The 17,415-nt window shown below is 36.8% G+C and overlaps 1 pseudogene; it reads right to left on the bottom strand.

Annotated features, from left to right (window-relative positions):
• LOC149260586 (hydroxyacylglutathione hydrolase cytoplasmic-like) overlaps nucleotides 1-17,210 on the bottom strand; it is a 142,403-nt pseudogene extending 125,193 nt beyond the window's left edge.
• Nucleotides 17,211-17,415: the final 205 nt, after the last annotated feature.

Below are 17,415 nucleotides of genomic sequence, written 5' to 3'. Positions count from 1 at the left end.
ATATTCTCTTTGCAAATTCCATGCTCCGAATAATGCTTCTCAAACTCTTTGCTGCAATATTTACCTCCATTGTCCGATTTGAGACACTTCAACTTTTTTTTGTCTAATTCTCAACCAAAGCTTTCCATTTTTTGAAAGTATCAAATCCATCATATTTATTCGAAATACAAGAAATCCAGTTTTTCCTATTTGCATCATCAATAAAAGTAACATAATAGTTAGGGCCACCGAGAGATGATACCTAAGTAGGTTCCCATACATCTGTATGCATAAGCTCTAAATTTTCACTCTTCTTTTCTTTCCCAAATCTGACAAATCTGACTCTCTTATGTTTTCCATAAACACAATTCTCATAGAAATCCAAATCAACATGCTTCAAACCTGGTAACAAATTTCTTGAGTGAAGAATTTGCGTCCCCTTCTCACTCATGTGTTTGAACCTATGATGCCACACTGCTATATCTACTCATATGGATGTTAAAGCATTAAAAAAATTAGAAATACCATTGCATAAATATAATGTACCAACCTTTTCTATTTTTTCTATTATTAGGGCTCCTTTAGTGACCTTCCAGGTTTTGTCTATAAATGTGGTTACAAAACCTTCACCTCCCAATTACCCTATTAAAATTAGTATTTTCTTCATATCTGGAAGATGTCTTACCTCCTTTACTAGCCATTGCTTTCCATTTTGTTTCTTTATAAAAACTTTATCCATTCCAACGATTTTATAGGTTTTATCATCACCGAAATGAACTTGTCCAAAATATCCTTGAACATAGTCATGAAAATATTTCTTATCATGTGTGGCATGAATTGAGGCCCCTAAATCTACCACCCAAGCATCAATAATATTTTCTAATGAAAGAATCAAAGCATCTTGCAACAAATCAACTATCACAATTTCTTCATGATTGTTCTCTTGTTGTGTATCTACTTATTTTCCCTTCTGAGATTTGCAGTCTTTCTTCAAGGGTCCTTTCTTCCCGCATTTCAGCACACTATCCCTGATCTATAATGAGATCTATCTTTTCTTTAATTACTACGATGTCCTAGGCTCTTTCCATTTTTATTCCCCTAGTCTACAGTCAAAGAATTACCTAATGTCTCATCATATATTTTCCATATCATTTCCTCGCTAAGGATAGCACCAACGGCATCATCAAACTTTAAAGTACTAGATATAGAGATAGAGTTACTAATGGCGATAACTAAATCATTCCAACTTTCTAGCAATTAGCATTGAAAAACAAAGCCCTAATTCCATAATCAAAATTTACCCCTATAGAACTTAACTGACTCATAACCATGTTAAATTCATTTAAATGATCAATAATATATCCACCCTCTCACATTTTCATATTAAATAAATGCTTCATAAGAAATACCTTATTTGAGGTTGAGGGTTTTTCATATAGTTTGCCAAATTTCATCATTCAACCCTCTATTATCATTTCCTTTGAAATGTTCGAATTGCCACTAATGTTGCCAAACTGTAACAACCTTGGTGAAAATTCCATGTAATAAAAGTTAATAAAGGACAAAATAATAACCACGATTGATGGGACACTTATTCCAAGCTGAATGTTGGGCAAGACATCCTAGTTGGTGTTCATTTGGTTTATTATGGTTAAGAAAATTGGCAAAGGTAATGGCTAGGGCTTTGGAAAGGAAAAATGGAATTTTTGGCACAATTATTTATGAAAATAATGGAAATTAGGAGAAAAGGAAGGTGAAAGGTCACAGGTTGCATGTGAGGAGGAAAATGAAGAAAATAGAGACCTAATTGATAAAAAGGCTTGTGAGGATTAGTTTGTAACCTTTTGTCAATTCAATTTTGGAGCTCTCTCGTTATTCTCTCTTTCTATCTCACTCTTGGACACTTAGAGTTTTCTTGGAGCATTTTAGCATTAGATCAAGAAAGGCAAGGGCAAGAGGAAGCATAGATCAAGAAAGGAAGAGTAGGATCAAACAACTCCAACAGTATTCTTTATAGGTATCGATTTTCATGTGTATTTTCCTTGCCATATTTGGCATGCATGGTATTGCATGTGGTTTTTTTTGTTATGGCATGGATTTTTTTAGGTGTGACAATGTTTTCAGCCTAGCCTTTCCATTCACAGATAGCCATGTTGTGATGGGGTTCTCATTTTTTGGCTGAGTTGGATTGTTGGATGGATTCGAAGCTGAGTGGGGTGGATATTTGAATGATAGAGAAAATGTCCTAGTGGTCCCTAAAATGGATTGTGGATCATTATAAATCCACTGGCCTAGTAACCCCTGAGCCATATTGTGGGTTTCGGCTAAAGCTAGTATTTTGTTGCCTTAGCATGCCTAGGAATCCTTATCGATGAATGGAAGTATATACGGTAAATCTAAGAGGTGGATTTCTCTCCATTGGGCCTAGTAATCCATGGTTTGGATATGCGGTAAAGGATGGAGAGTTGGTCTCAATTTAGGGCCTAGTTATTTGGTGTGGCTTGCAATAAAGCCTGAGAGATTAGGAGACAAGTAAATTTCTCATGGTGTAGGTGGAGAAATTTGATGGCATCCATGCTTGTTTGGCCTAGTGATTGGGTGGAGATCATGGTAAATCATTTTATTACATGTTCATTGTGTTGGCCTAATGATTTGGGATGGATTACGGTAAAGTCTGGTTTCTATTGATGAGGGTGAGTTGGTTTAGCCTCATTATGCCCTAGTTAGTTATTTTGGTTTGAGTCCCACATTCATGCTTGGAATATAGCATGAGGGTGAATGGTTAAATATATATTTGGCTCAACCATTCTATGGTCGGGTGGAACATGGTAGTCCCACCCGGAGTTTGGATTTTGCATCATTAATATGAGGTTATTTATGCTTGTATTTTTATGAGTATTATACTGGTTTATATGTGGGTCATATGGTTGTGATTTCATTGGTATTTGTGTTGCTATTATGATGCTTATTTATATGATTTATGACATTGGCTTTGTATGGATCTCATCATGTTTTTACTTTTAAATGAATGGACAATGTATCTATGACCTAATAGATGATAATGTAGCAAATTGTTGGGTTGTGTTATATTCTTTCCACGACTAGCCCACGTAGTTAACCAGACAGTTAAAGGGGGTCGGAGCCCCCTTTCGTTGCGTCGATTGCGTAGCGGGGGGGGTCACAGGGGGTTTGAGGGGTGCAAGTAACCCCACTCTATGGTTTTGTGCATGATTTTCGCACATGGTTTTGGATGCAATGCTTTTTGGTCCATGGTTTTGGACACAATGGTTTTCGGTCCATGGTATTGGATGCTTTGGCATGTATAAATATGTATTATAACATTGAAAGGAACATAATGAAAAATCAAGCTAGTAGTCCTGGTTTTGGGATCCAGGGGAAAATCTCTGTGTATATGTGTTTTATGTGTTATGCTCTCACTATTGTTTATTTTGTATGTTTTAAAATTCATATGCAGGTAATTTCTGTACGGGGTTAAAACATACATTTGGTATCAGAGATGTTTTGGCTTCAAGGGGACGCTTTTGTTGCTGAGGGGTTTCACTCGGGCCTGTAGTAGACCCTGTTTAGTGGGAGATATGTGAGATCGATTATCATGGTGAAAGAAGATGGTGAGCAGTGGAGAGATAGAGATCGAGAAATTTAATGGTCAGAGTTTTGAATTGTGGAAACTCAAGATGGAGGATCTGTTGGTGGATAAAGATCAGTGGATCGCGGTAGATCCAAGTACTAAACCAACGGGAGTGTCTGATGAAGAATGGAAGAAGTTGGATCGAAAGGCAAAGAGCACAATACGATTATGGGTCTTAGATTCAGTATTGTTGAATGTATCAGGGGAAGCTATGGCAAAGGATTTGTGGGACAAGTTAGGGACTTTGTACCAATCTAAGTCTCTGGTGAATAAACTGTTCCCATGGAAAATGATGTATAACCTGAGAATGAAAGATGGAGACTCGGTGACAGAGCATCTAAACACATTTAATACTGTAGTAAGTCAGTTAGCATCTATTGATATTAAAATTGCAGATGAAGATAAGTGCATCAATTTGTTGTGTTCTCTATAGATTCATGCAATAATCTAGTTATTGCAATAGGTAGCAATGCAACTACATTGCAGTTTGATGAAATAGTCTCATCCTTGCTGACATAGGAGATGAGATGGAAAAATATGGAGAGCCAGAATGGTGATGCCTTGTCTGTACGATGACGGTCCTAGAACAGAAACAAAAATAAGTCATCGAGTGAGAGATTTAAATCTAGAGGGAGATCTAAATCTCCAGGAAAACCTGTAAAGGTGGTGTGCTGGAAATGCAAAAAGGAAGGGCACTACAAAAGAGACTGTAAATCTAAAGCTCCTGATAAAGGAAATGGATTTGATGATTCTAATTCTGCAAAGGCAAAAACCACCTTAGATGAAGGTGGGGATGTGTACTTGACTTCTTCAAGTACACATGTAGATCATGAGGCATGGTTGATTGACTCAGGTGCATCCTTTCACTTCACTCCCCATAGAGAGTGGTTCTGCGAGTATGAGAAATACAATGGTGGTGATGTCTTCTTAGGGGATGATAGGAAGGCTAGAATCGTTGGTCACGGAAAAGTAAAGTTTAAGTTGCAAGGTGGAAGGGTTAGAACACTTCCGGGTGTTCTGCATATTCCTGCATTGGCCAGAAATCTGATTTCTATAAGCAAGTTGGATGATGCAAGTGCAAAAACAGTCTTCGAGAAGGATACCTACAAGATGTTTCAGGGAGCACTGGTATTGATGTGGGGAGTTCGGATTGGAACTTTGTACAAGCTGCAAGGTAGCACGGTTGTTGATGGGTTCAACAGTTCTGTGGTTCCTGAGAGTGGAGCAGGAAATCTAGTGGTCTCTGGAGAGAATACCATGCTATGGCATCAAAGGCTTGGACATATTGGAGAGAAGGGCCTTCAAATACTTCATGGTAAAGGTATGGTAGAAGGTATGAGTAATAGCTCTTTGGATTTTGATTTCTGTGAAAATTGTGTATATGGGAAGAAGAATCGGGTGAGTTTCCCCTCTAGTGGTAAGAGGGCGAAACATATATTAGAGCTTGTGCATAGTGATGTGTTTGGACCTGTGAAGGTTCCATCACAGGGTAAGTTTGTGTACTATGTATCATTTATACATGACATCTCAAGGAATACGTGGATATATTTCCTTAAGAAGAAATTTGAAGTCTTTGACATGTTTAAAGAATTCAAGGCTCTGGTGGAAAACCAGATAGAGAAGAAGATAAAGGTGCTGAGGATAAATAATGGTGGAGAGTTATGCAGTAAGGAATTTGAAGAATTATGTAAGAAGTGTGGTATAGCATGATAGAATACTACTCCATATACACTTCAAAAAAATGGAGTTGCAGAAAGAATGAACAAGACATTGATGGAAAGGGCAAGAAGCATTCTCAGTGGTGCCAGATTAGGATAGGAATTCTGGTCAGAGGCGGTGGAGACAGCATGTTACCTGGTCAACAGATCACCTTCATCAACGTTGGAGGATAAGACTCCACAAGAGGTATAGATTGGTAAGAAACCCTCTCTTTCACATCTGAGGGTATTTGAATGTGATACATATGTACATGTTCCAAAGGAGAAAAAAACCAAGTTGGATAGTAAATATGGAAAGCGCATCTTTATTGGATATAAGGATGGTTTAAAGGGTTATAAGCTTTGGAACCCAGTAACAAGGAAGGTTGTGTATAGCCAAGATGTGGTGTTCAGAGAGGTAAAAGATGTTATTAAACATGAAGTCCAACCAAAGGAACATGAGAAGATAGACTTTGAGCTAAAGGAGGAAGAATCAAACTCTACAGAAGAGGAGGAATTAGAATATAAAGAGCCACAAACTCCGAGTGTGAGAAGATTAGTTCGAGAAAGAAGATAGCCAAAAAGGTATAGTCCATCTGTTTTCTATTCAAATTTTGCTTTATCTATTACTGATGATGATCCCAGAATTGTGAAGGAAGCAATAGATTTAGAGATGGAAAACTCTAGAAAGAGGCCATGGTCGATTAAATGGCATCTTTGCACAAAAATGAGGCTTGGGATCCGGTGGAGTTGACGGTTAGAAGGAATCCCATTGGCAGCAAATGGGTGTTCATGAAGAAGACAAATTTAGAAGGAAAGGTGGATAAATACAAAGCTTGGTTGGTAGCAAAAGGTTATTCCCAGGTGTTGGGAATTGATTTTAGTGATATTTTTCTCCCGTTGACAAGGTAGCTTCTATTAGATTACTTTTATCTGTCACTGCTGCTTTTGATTTTGAGGTAGAACAGATGGATGTGAATACAACATTTCTTCACGGGGATTTGGTAGAGGAGATCTACATGAAGCAACGTGAAGGCTTTGCGGTGAATGATAAGAAAGAACTGGTATGCAAGTTAAAGAAGTCTCTGTATGGGTTAAAACAGTCACCAAGAATGTGGTATCAGAAATTTGATACATTTATACGGGGACTTGGCTTCACTAGAAGCAAAGCAGATCACTGTGTGTATTTTAAATTAATTGGTGACTGTGTTATTTATCTGATCTTGTATGTGGATGATATGTTGATGGTTGCAAATGACAAAGAAACTATCCAGGATTTGAAGAGCCATTTGTCCTCCAAATTCGACATGAAAGATCTTGGTGCTGAAAACTATATTTTGGGCATGGAAATTAAAAGAGATCAGACAAATAGGAAGCTCTGGTTAAACCAGAGCAAGTATTTCAAGACAATATTACAGAGGTTTAATATGCAGAATAGTAAAATGGTGAAGGTTCTTATTCCTGTAGTGTAAAGTTATCTGCTGAACAGTGTCCCAAGACACAAGAAGAGGAAGAGGACATGTCCCGTGTTCCATATGCAAGTGCAGTCGGTAGCCTGATGTATGCAATGGTCTATACTAGTCTAGACATTGCACATGCAGTGGGAGTATTGAGTAGGTTTATGTCAAAACCAGGGAAGGAGCACTGGACAACAGTAAAGCGGGATTTTAGGTATTTGCATGGCACTAGTGATTATGGTTTGTGCTACCAATGAAAACCAAGATTGGACAAAGTGTTAGATATCCATGGCTTTGTTGATGCGGACTGGGCTGGAGATCTGGATCAGAGAAGATCTACAAATGGGTATGTGTTTAACCTATTTGGAGGTGTAGTCAGTTGGATGAGTAAGAAATAATCTGTAGTGGCACTATCAACTACAGAGGCAGAATACATGGCAGCCACTCATTCAAGCAAGGAAGCAGTTTGGTTGCAGAGATTGCGTTCAAGTATGGGGTTAGTACAAGGAGCTATAAGGATAGACTGTGATAGCCAAAGTGCAATTTTCTTGGCAAAGAACCCTGCATATCATTCAAAGACAAAGAACATTGATGTTCAGTATCACTTTGTGAGGGATATGATAGAAGACAAAAAGGTGTTGCTGGTAAAGGTGGACACTTTGAAGAATACTATAGATGCATTGACAAAATCTTTGAGATCTGAGAAGTTATCTTGGTGTATAGAAACAATGGGCATTTCAAGGCTGGATAAATGACTAAGCTCTCATGTGGCCCCCTGTGGAAAGAAAACAACAAGTGGGAGAATGTTGGGTTGTGTTATATTCTTTCCACGACTAGCCCACGTAGTTAACTGGATGGTTAAAAGGGGGGAGAGCCCCCCCTTCATTGCGTTGATTGCATATCAGGGGGAGTCACAGGGGGTTTGAGGGGTACAGGTAACCCCACTCTATGGAGTCTGGGGAAGCGCCCCGGAAAATTTTGGTTTTGGACCCTATGTTAGGTTGGGTGGACCTACCTATGGTTTTGTGCATGATTTTTGCACATGGTTTTGGACGCGATGGTTTTTGGTCCATGGTATTGGATGCCTCAGCATGTATAAATATGTATTGTAACATTGAAAGGAACATAATGAAAAATGAAGTTGGTATTCCCAGTTTTGGGATCCAGGGGAAAATCTCTATGTATATGTATTTTATGTGTTATGCTCTCGCTATTGTTTATTTTCGGTGTTTTAGAATTTGTATGCAGGTAATTTCTGTACGGAGTTAAAACCTACATAAATGATATGAGGGAACAATGGTTCTTAGTGATTCTCATATAAGTATGAGATCCATATGCTTAAATATGTTGTTTACACCTATAGCTTACATATTTGTGATATGTTTGACGAAATGCCTGTCATGGTTAGTAAGGGTCTGGTTAAGGGCTTGTTTATGTATTTATGTTTTCATCATTGTTTCCCTGTTATCTTACTATTCTGAAGGTGTCATTCAATTCTGGGCAGTGACCTGGGCTCTCAGCCTGAAAAAAGTGGCTCAAATACTAAGGACGTTGGCACAACATTGAGAAAAATAGTCCATGGATGCTGGCATGCCTTGTCATGAGAGCATACAAAGCCTCTTGGAAATTTGCAACCCTATAGCATGAGAGCGTCGAGAGTTCAATTGGTCAAAAAATTTAGTGGGACCCAAAGGCTAGCTACTTGAGTGGTTGGAATGGTTCCTAGGAGTCTTGTAGCTGATGTGGAAGGTTTGTATGTTGGGTCTCCATAGATTCCACTTCCTTACGGTCACATGGGAGGTTGAATCCAATCATAGTAGCCTCTCGTCACAAGTTTACCCCGATTGGCAGGTTACTTAGGTAGATGTGGGAGGAGGGTTTTACAGAGTGGTATCAGATCATGGTTCACCCTTCAATCTAGATGGGAAGTGTGTTGGTCATGCATTCATGTCATTTGCACGTGTGATTAATAATCCTTGTGGTCTATGTGCTTGTTGCATATGCATGGTTTTAGTCATGGTTGTAGTGATGTCGACATGTGGAAGAGGATGTTGTTGTTATGAAGTATGTCATCATAAGTGTATGATTGATTAGATGTTGTTTATGCTTTTGTATTGTCAGTGTACATTGGTATGGTTGTTGTTTTCATGCATGAGGTCTTGGTATGCGTAGTTAATATGGTTATGCATTGATGACTGGACTCTAGCTAGACTGATCGTTACATGGTTATTTTCTTATCTATTATATGTCTATATGATGTTATGATTATGTTTATAATGTATCACGTTGACTTGATGATCTTGCAGATGATATATTCTCCCCGAATTTTGCTAAGGTACATTGGTTTATTGTCATTTGGTTTAGCTAACATAGTATGCCTTGTAGGAGAAAGATCAAAAATCACTGGCAAGATGGTAGACTATAAAGACTCCCCCTATGTGTCAGGTGAGAAGCGTGGTGTTGGGAACTCTTTTGATTTGGTAGACACTTGAGAAGCTTGAAGGAAGAAATAAGGAGTTGTAAGGTAGGTAATGACATGATCATATAGGCACAAGAGAAACAAGCAGAGACTAATGCAATACTTTTTCAGAATTTGTCAAAAGTGCAGCAACAAGGGCCACTTTGGATCAACCATGGATAGGAGGAAATAACTAATGGGGCATATGGCAATAGGTCTCATGGTGGTTACTAGTCAAATAGAGATGACATTGTTAGAGATGGAAGGTTGTTGACTACTACGAATAGGAGAGGTGATGGATACATGTATTATTCTAGTTCTAGTTCTGACAGGAATCATGATTGTCATCATTATCATCCTTACAGGAGGAGTGATAGGGGATACTTTCCATATGAGTTTAAGAAAGAAAATCCACATACTTTTGATGGAGATGTGAAGAAGTCGGAATATGCAAAGGCTTGGATATTTTGGTTGAAAAAATTCTTTGAGTTTCACGAGTACACAGATAATATGAGGCCAGAATAGCTATCTTTAGCCTGAGAGGTAAAGCAAACATTTGGTGGGAATATGTGAAGCAGATTAGATACATTAGGACATATGACTTGAGTTGGTATGAGTTCAAGAGGATTTTCAAGAAGAAGTACTTGTCAGAAAGGTACCACAACAGTAAGGCCAAAGAATTCTATGACCTAAATATGGGATCAATGACACATGAAGAGTACACTACTAAGTTTCTAGAGCTATTGAGGTACGTACCATATCTTAAAGATGAGAAGGATAAAGTTCAACAATTTGTCAGCAAATTTCCATTAGCATTTAGATATTGGATTGAGTATGATGAGCCTCAATCACTTGAGGAAGTTATTGAGAAATTGAAGCATTGTTATGAACAGTCAAAGCATAAGAATGAATCTCAGCAAGGATGGAAAGAAAAAGATGAAGGTAAACGTAAATGGCAGCCGAAAAAATCAAGGCCTCAGAATGCAGATGAGAAAGAAAATGTGGCACTGTAAAAGTGGTTCAATGTAGCTAGACATGGACATGGGTCACAACAGCAACATAGAGGTAAGGTTACTGGTTAGTTGGAGTGTTGGACATGCGGTAAGGAGCACCTTAAGAGATATTTTCCATAGAGTCAGGGTGGTAGGCCTAAGATATATAGTGTGTAGGAGGCACAGACTGTTGGGGATGTTGGTCAGACTGTTCCTCATATTTATGTAGAATTGGATATCAAACAGGAAGACCATCATGAATCTATCATTGAGATGGATGGTAAGATTTGTGATTAAGTTATTTATATTTTGATTGACACTGGATCTAATTATATTTATGTTAGCCCTGAATTGGTGGATAAGTGTGGTTTCATTAAGGAATTGCATGCAGAATCTTCATTAGTGGAGTTAGCTACAAGTACAAAGAAGTGAGTTCATCATTGGGTATGATCTTGTGCATTTGATTTGAATGGTATGCCTACTGCAACACATTTGAATGTATTACTATTGGGATCATACAGTATGTTGTTGGGCATGGATTGGTTGTATCTTCATAGAACCAAGGTGGATTTTTATGACAAAGCCATTGTGTGTGTTGATGACAATGGGGAACCAAGGGTCTTACAGGGAAAGAAGAAAGCCACATCAGTTAGGATGGTGATAGCTATGTAGGCAAAGTGTAGTCGCATAAAGGGATGTGTGTTATTTGCAGTACATATTTCTCGTGACAAGGGTAAGGAAGCTGAGGATGTAGATGTATTAAGCAGGTACCTAGTTATACAATAGTTTCAGGATGTATTCCCTAAAGAGATTTCAAAGTTTCTACCTCACAAGGAAGTAGACTTTTCTATTGAGTTAGTGTGAGGGGTGGCTCCAGCATCAAAATCACCTTAAGGATCATCACACTTGAGTTGGTAGAGTTGAAGTTGTAGTTGAAGGAAATGTTGGACAAGGGATACATTAGGCCAAGCGTATCACCATGGGGCGTGTCGATATTGTTTGTAAATAGGAAAGATGGTACTCTCAGATTATGCATTGATTATAGGAATTTGAACAAGGTGGCCATCAAGAATAGGTATGCATTACTGAGGATTGATGATTTGTTTGATCAGCTGAAGGAAGCAGCTGTGTTCTTTGAGATTTATTTGAGATCTAGATATCACCAGATACACATCAAATAGGAGGAAATTTACAACACAACTTTTCGGACCAGGTATGGACATTATGAGTTTGTTGTAGTTCCATTCGGTTTGACTAATGCTGCAGCTACATATATGTTTTTGATGAATTTTTTGTTGTTTCCATACTTGGATAAGTTTGTTATTGTGTTCATTGATGACATATTGCTATATTCTAAAAATGAGGAAGAGCATGTCGAGCATGTAGTAGACGTGTTGAGATTGTTGAGAGAGCATCAGTTGTATGCTAAGATTAGCAAGTTTAGTTTCTTTCAGACTGAGGTATATTACTTGGAGCATGTTGTCTCCAAGGAGGGCATTGCAGTAGATCTAGAAATGATAAGGGCCATTATGGAATGGGTAGCTCCTAGAAATGTGGATGAGGTGAGATTTTTCATGGGATTTGCAAGTTATTATAGGAGGTTCATCGGGAACTTCTCACAAATTAGTTATCCTACGAAATCATTGTAGAGGAAAGGTAAGAAGTTTGAATGGACAAAGGAGTGTGAGGTTAGTTTTGAGCAACTTAAGCAGTTGTTGACACGTGCACCATTGTTAAAGGTTGCAGATCCGAACAAGGAGTTTGTAGTATGTATAGACACTTGCATGAGAGGACTTGGTGGAGTCCTTATGTAGGATGGAGAGGTGGTATGCTATGAGTCACAAAAACTAAATGACCACAAACAAAACTACCAGACACATGATCTTGAGTTAGCAATGATCATACATGCATATAAGATGTGAGGCACTATCTTCTTGGCAGGAGTTTTGTACTGATGAGGGATCACATTGGGTTGAGGTATTTGTTTGACCAACCAAATCTCAACGCTCGATGGGCCAGGTAGTTAGCCATGATTAGTGAATTTGACTTCAAGATAAATTACATCTATGTAAACTTTGAAATGGGAACTGATACTGTTACCTGTTTCGTAGAGATAACAAAAAAGTGACCTGATTTTGAAAAGGAGTGATGTAGAATGCACATGTTTTTTTTACAGCATAGTTTTTGGCACTTTAATTTTTTTTATGTACATTACGTTTTATAATGGTAGTGATTTTCATGCTGATTTAAAAAAGTGAGTATTCTGCATCACACCCTTTTTTTAAAAGACCAGTTTTTTGGCTTTAAATTTTCTAATGTATAAAATGTAAATAATTATTTTGTAAATTTGATCATTTTTGAAGTGGTCATTTTCTTCACATTTTCTTGTTTTTTATTTTAATTTTATTTTATTTTTAGTGAGGTTTTTATTGTTTTGCATTTTTAAATTAGAAGGTCGATATTTAGAATTTTCGATATTGTACATATCTATACATCCTTAATTAATTTTTCAATCCACATGAAATAATTGTTTCTAAAAAACAATATTTTTTAACAATAGACATAAAAATAACCATTTTAAACATAAATATAACTAAAAAACTACATGTTTTGATAATTTTTTGCTAGAATTGACATGTCAAAATCACAATTTTTATACGATAATTTTAACTAAAAATGGTTAAATAATAGTTTTTTTTTTATGAATTTCATGTCAAAAAAATAACAATAATCACTTTTTTTTTCAAAAAATAATGATTAACTTAAAATTCAATGTGAAAATCACATATTACAAATATTGAATGTATAACAACCCTAATTGAGTGTTTATTCTTCTCATAAAATATCAAAGTCAAAACATTGCAAAGCTTGATTTACAAGCATAACTTAAATTTAATCAACAATGTCACGTAATCCAAACTCTTCGTCCTCTAGATTTTCATCATTGCCTTCTTCCACAATATTTTTTGTTTCCTTTTGCTCATTTTCCTCTTCTAATGGATCTTTGATGTCTGCGAATCTCCCAATGTATGTCTTTACAAACATTCCATGTAATGGTGGTTGGGGTTCCTTTGCCTTTTTTGCCACCGTGATTCACTAAAGTCCCCTTTCTTCAACCCAATTTCTTGCATTGCATTTGGAAGAAATTGAAGAGCATTAATTCTTTGTTGAATGAAATTGCACTGTACTGGATCTTTTTCAATTGCAATGCAATTTCTTCCTTTTTGAAGGCAACATGCTAGTGTTGTACCTAATTATCAAGCACAAAAAAAATAATGAACTAAATTAGTACAATGCCATATTAATTAAAAAATAACATATTGAAATTCAATTCCATATAATAAAACTTACCTGAGCCAGAAAATAAATCCAGAACCCAATCTCCTTCATTTGAACAAATGTCTATAAGATAGTTAATCAATAATTGTGGTTTTTGATAAATGTTAACTATCTCTCCTTTTGCTTCTTTCTCCTCATATGTTAGTTTTCTTACAACAACATCATAAGTTAGTATTTGGCTATGACTCTTTCCGTCTACCCGATTAAAAATCATAGACATATGACTATCATCTTTTGCCCAACTATCAATATGAATGAACTCACAATCATTTATAAATTGTTGATCTTCATTGTTAAGAAGATTTGACTTTTTCCTGTAACATGAAATAGTAAAAGTTCAATTAACTTGTACATAAATAATTTTTTCAACATTAATCAAATATACATTTTAAACGTCTTACCATGTAAGCTGCATCCTTGAATTTGTTTTCCCCTTGAAGCTTGACAATATCATTTCCAATTGTGTGTCTAAATGAAATGTCACAAATCTCCATAATGGTGATGACGTGACTTCTACAAATCCCGCAACCACTTTACTAAGAGCTTGATAAGTATAAGGGTCACTATCATAGTCAATGTTTGGAATATTGAAACCATGGGGATATCTACAATGACTAGGGCATAATCCCTTTTAGGTATGAGTTTAGCAATGTCTTCACAGTCGCCTTGTATTAATCGATATTGAATAGTGTCTAGCCCATTCCAAATGAAATGATTAAGAGTTGGATCAAGTTGAAGATTCTTAATACATTGCTTCCTCAGTCTCTCGGTCTTTTTTTTCAATAAAGGTTTTGAAACTATCTGGCACTCCATTATCATCCTTCCTCATCTTTTATAAAATAAACAAATATATATGTAAGTTATAAATTAAAAAGTGTACATAGGTGAATAAAAATGAATGTATAAATCAAGATACCTTTTTAAATGCAAGATAAAATGCTTTTAATGTTGATGTACAACTTGAATCTAGATAGTTGCATACAACATCATCCCAACTATCTTCATTCAACAATCTAACCATTTGTTCTTGAATTTTCATATAAAATTTGCGACTGCATAGATAAAGTAACAAAAAGTTAATATAATGATATGTATAACAAATACTACCAAGAACAACATGTTTTATTTAAAATATAATTATAATCTAGAAATAAATAAAAATAATTCAACAAACTTACTTTTGAAATTCTTCAGACATTTCCTCCAATGATAATTCCCCTGACCTCACACGAGATAATATTGCTTTGACAATTTTTTCATTTTTCACTCCTTGCATTGCCCTCCAAGGTGTGATAGTCATATCGTTTGGAAGCTGCTTCATTTCAGGAGCTAATTTACTGCTGCCACATATCAATGGCTTAGACTTTTTGACCTTCTAGTTTTTAATGGTAATGTCTTCCCACATGCTAAAAATCTCATCAATCAACTACCAAACATCTCCAGTTCTAAATTCCAATTGGAAAATGTTATCAACACCTCTGAATAAATCACTATTTTGTTGCCTTTTCCACCTTTTGAATTGGTTTTCTCTTCAATTTGATATCCTATTTCCATACAACATTCCTTTCGAAAATCTGCAGTAACATTTATCTTATCCCCACCACATTTTTCTTCAAATTCACTATGAATAAATCTAACCCTTTGGATGAAAGTCATAGACATCCTGTATTCATTATCTAAATTATGATCCCATGCCACTAACTTTGCTTCTGTATCTGATAAACCAGCGTAAATGATACATTTCATTGTTTCAAAACGTAGGTTATTAAGATATTCCTCCATCAATTGTCTTTGAGCTTCTACAGAATGGTTCCCCCCAAGCACATAATAATTGTATTCAAAACATTTTAACTTATCAAATGCTTCTTTGTTGGGAACTTGAAGTGGATCAACAAGAAGCACATAACTAACCACATGAGTATATGGATTGTACCTCATCAATGTCTTCAAGTTGTGAACATGCAGATGATGTGGCTTTCTAACTTGATATTGACATTGTCCTTCACTTGCTTTATAGGTTTGCCTGACATTAAGCTGAAATGTGCGACCACCATCAATTAAATTTCTCTTTGTCAAATTCTCTCGAATAGCATTTTGTTTTGTTTTGATAGTTCCATCCTCTAAATCAGCTCCTGGTGTAATGATTTCTCTACTTTCTTTTGAAGTTTCACTAGGTTCTTGACTGCTGGTAATGACTGCTTCATAATCTTCAACTTTAGTTTTCTTGGTCATAATATTCCCTACAGATTTATTCTTGGGCATTGTTACTTTTAGTTTTTTATGTTTCTTCTCAGTTCCAATGTCATCTTTAGTAATGGCAACATATGCTTCACTGTTAATTTCAACTTCATCATTCTCAAAAGTAACTTGTTTACCCTTGCTAGATTTATCCACCAGAGGCCTTTTTTTCTGATTCTTTGGATGTAGTTTTGTAGCATCATCAATTACTACATTTTGCTTATTTTCCATATCTTTTTCTGACACTGAGTTAAAGCTGCTGAAAACTTTCATGATATCATGCTCTAAGAAATGAATGCCTCCAAACCTAATTGAACAAATTTCAACAAAATTCTGCCAAACAAAATATCATATGTCAATAAAAAACAAAGTTAAAAAAAATAGCGAGACACTTTCATGAACGTAAAATACAAATATAAATAAAAATACTTACGATGTTTTGTGTCATCTCATTTATGATTTGTTTACACAACTTTGTAGATACCTCTCTCGTGTCATACAATGAATATGATAGTCGGTATTTAATCCTTTCATGTGACTTGGGAGCTTTTGTAAGTATGTAAACAAATTCAGTGTCCGATACCGAACACATATCTATGACTCTTCCTATCACCTCAAAAATTCCATTATCATTCGGTATATCAATATATAGATATATATTCACATTTGTGCTTTCTCTTTCTTTCACATACCAGATTCTTGATGGAAATTTCACCTCTTGCGAATTCTTCCAGTCTGAAATCATCTTCTTATCACTTGAGGCACTTGAAAGATTTGTAGTCATGAGCTCAGGTGGAGTTCGTTCACCAATGTTTCTTGAAGATGCACCTTTAAGAGTCTTTGGTCCAGAAAGATTCACTGAAATTTTCTTTGATGCCATTTTCCTGAAAAATAGAAACACATAAATCAGTAAACAATAAAAACATATTAACTTAAATTAACAACGAAAATATATAATAAATTTTTTATTTGTATGAGAACAATCGCCTCACCCACCGCCCCTCACATTCTAAAAAGCCATGCATTAACATTCTAGTGTAAAAAAAGTAAATCATGAATAAAACATTCTAAAATTAACTATATATATATATATATCTATATATATATATATATCTCTCTCTATATATATATATATATATATATATATAAATAGATATTATATGAAATGTCTATTTTTTTAATAAGTACAAAAAACATATATGTAATGGCGCTCCATCGCACCCACCGACGCCCTACTCCATCCGCTCGCCCCTGGCACACCCGCCACCCGTCTCCTCCAACGAACCCACCGGCGCTCCTCCCTCCCCCCCCAGTGTCGCTGCCTGCCCACGAACGGGCGCCTGCCCCTCTGCCCCCACCCCCCGGGCGCACTCCCCACCCAGCCACCCACCCACCCAGCATCGCCCCCCTCTTCACCCAACCCCCCCGGGTGCTTGCCACACTCCACTCACCCACCTACGCCCCCCTCCAGGGCGCCCTCCCCGGGGCACCTAATCCCCCCACCGACGGCCGCCCTACCCCCCTACTTCATGCCCCAACCCTCTGCGCCCCCCCCCACCCCCCGGGGCGCGCCCTCCCAACCCCTCGCCTGGGGGCCCGACCGCAG

Source organism: Pinus tabuliformis, chromosome 6 (assembly GCF_031772625.1).
Source record: "Pinus tabuliformis cultivar Carrire ecotype Pingquan chromosome 6, CPIR1, whole genome shotgun sequence".
Classification (NCBI taxonomy): Eukaryota; Viridiplantae; Streptophyta; class Pinopsida; order Pinales; family Pinaceae; genus Pinus; species Pinus tabuliformis.
Note: the sequence above shows the minus strand (reverse complement) of the source record. Positions and strands in the feature narration are given on the sequence as shown.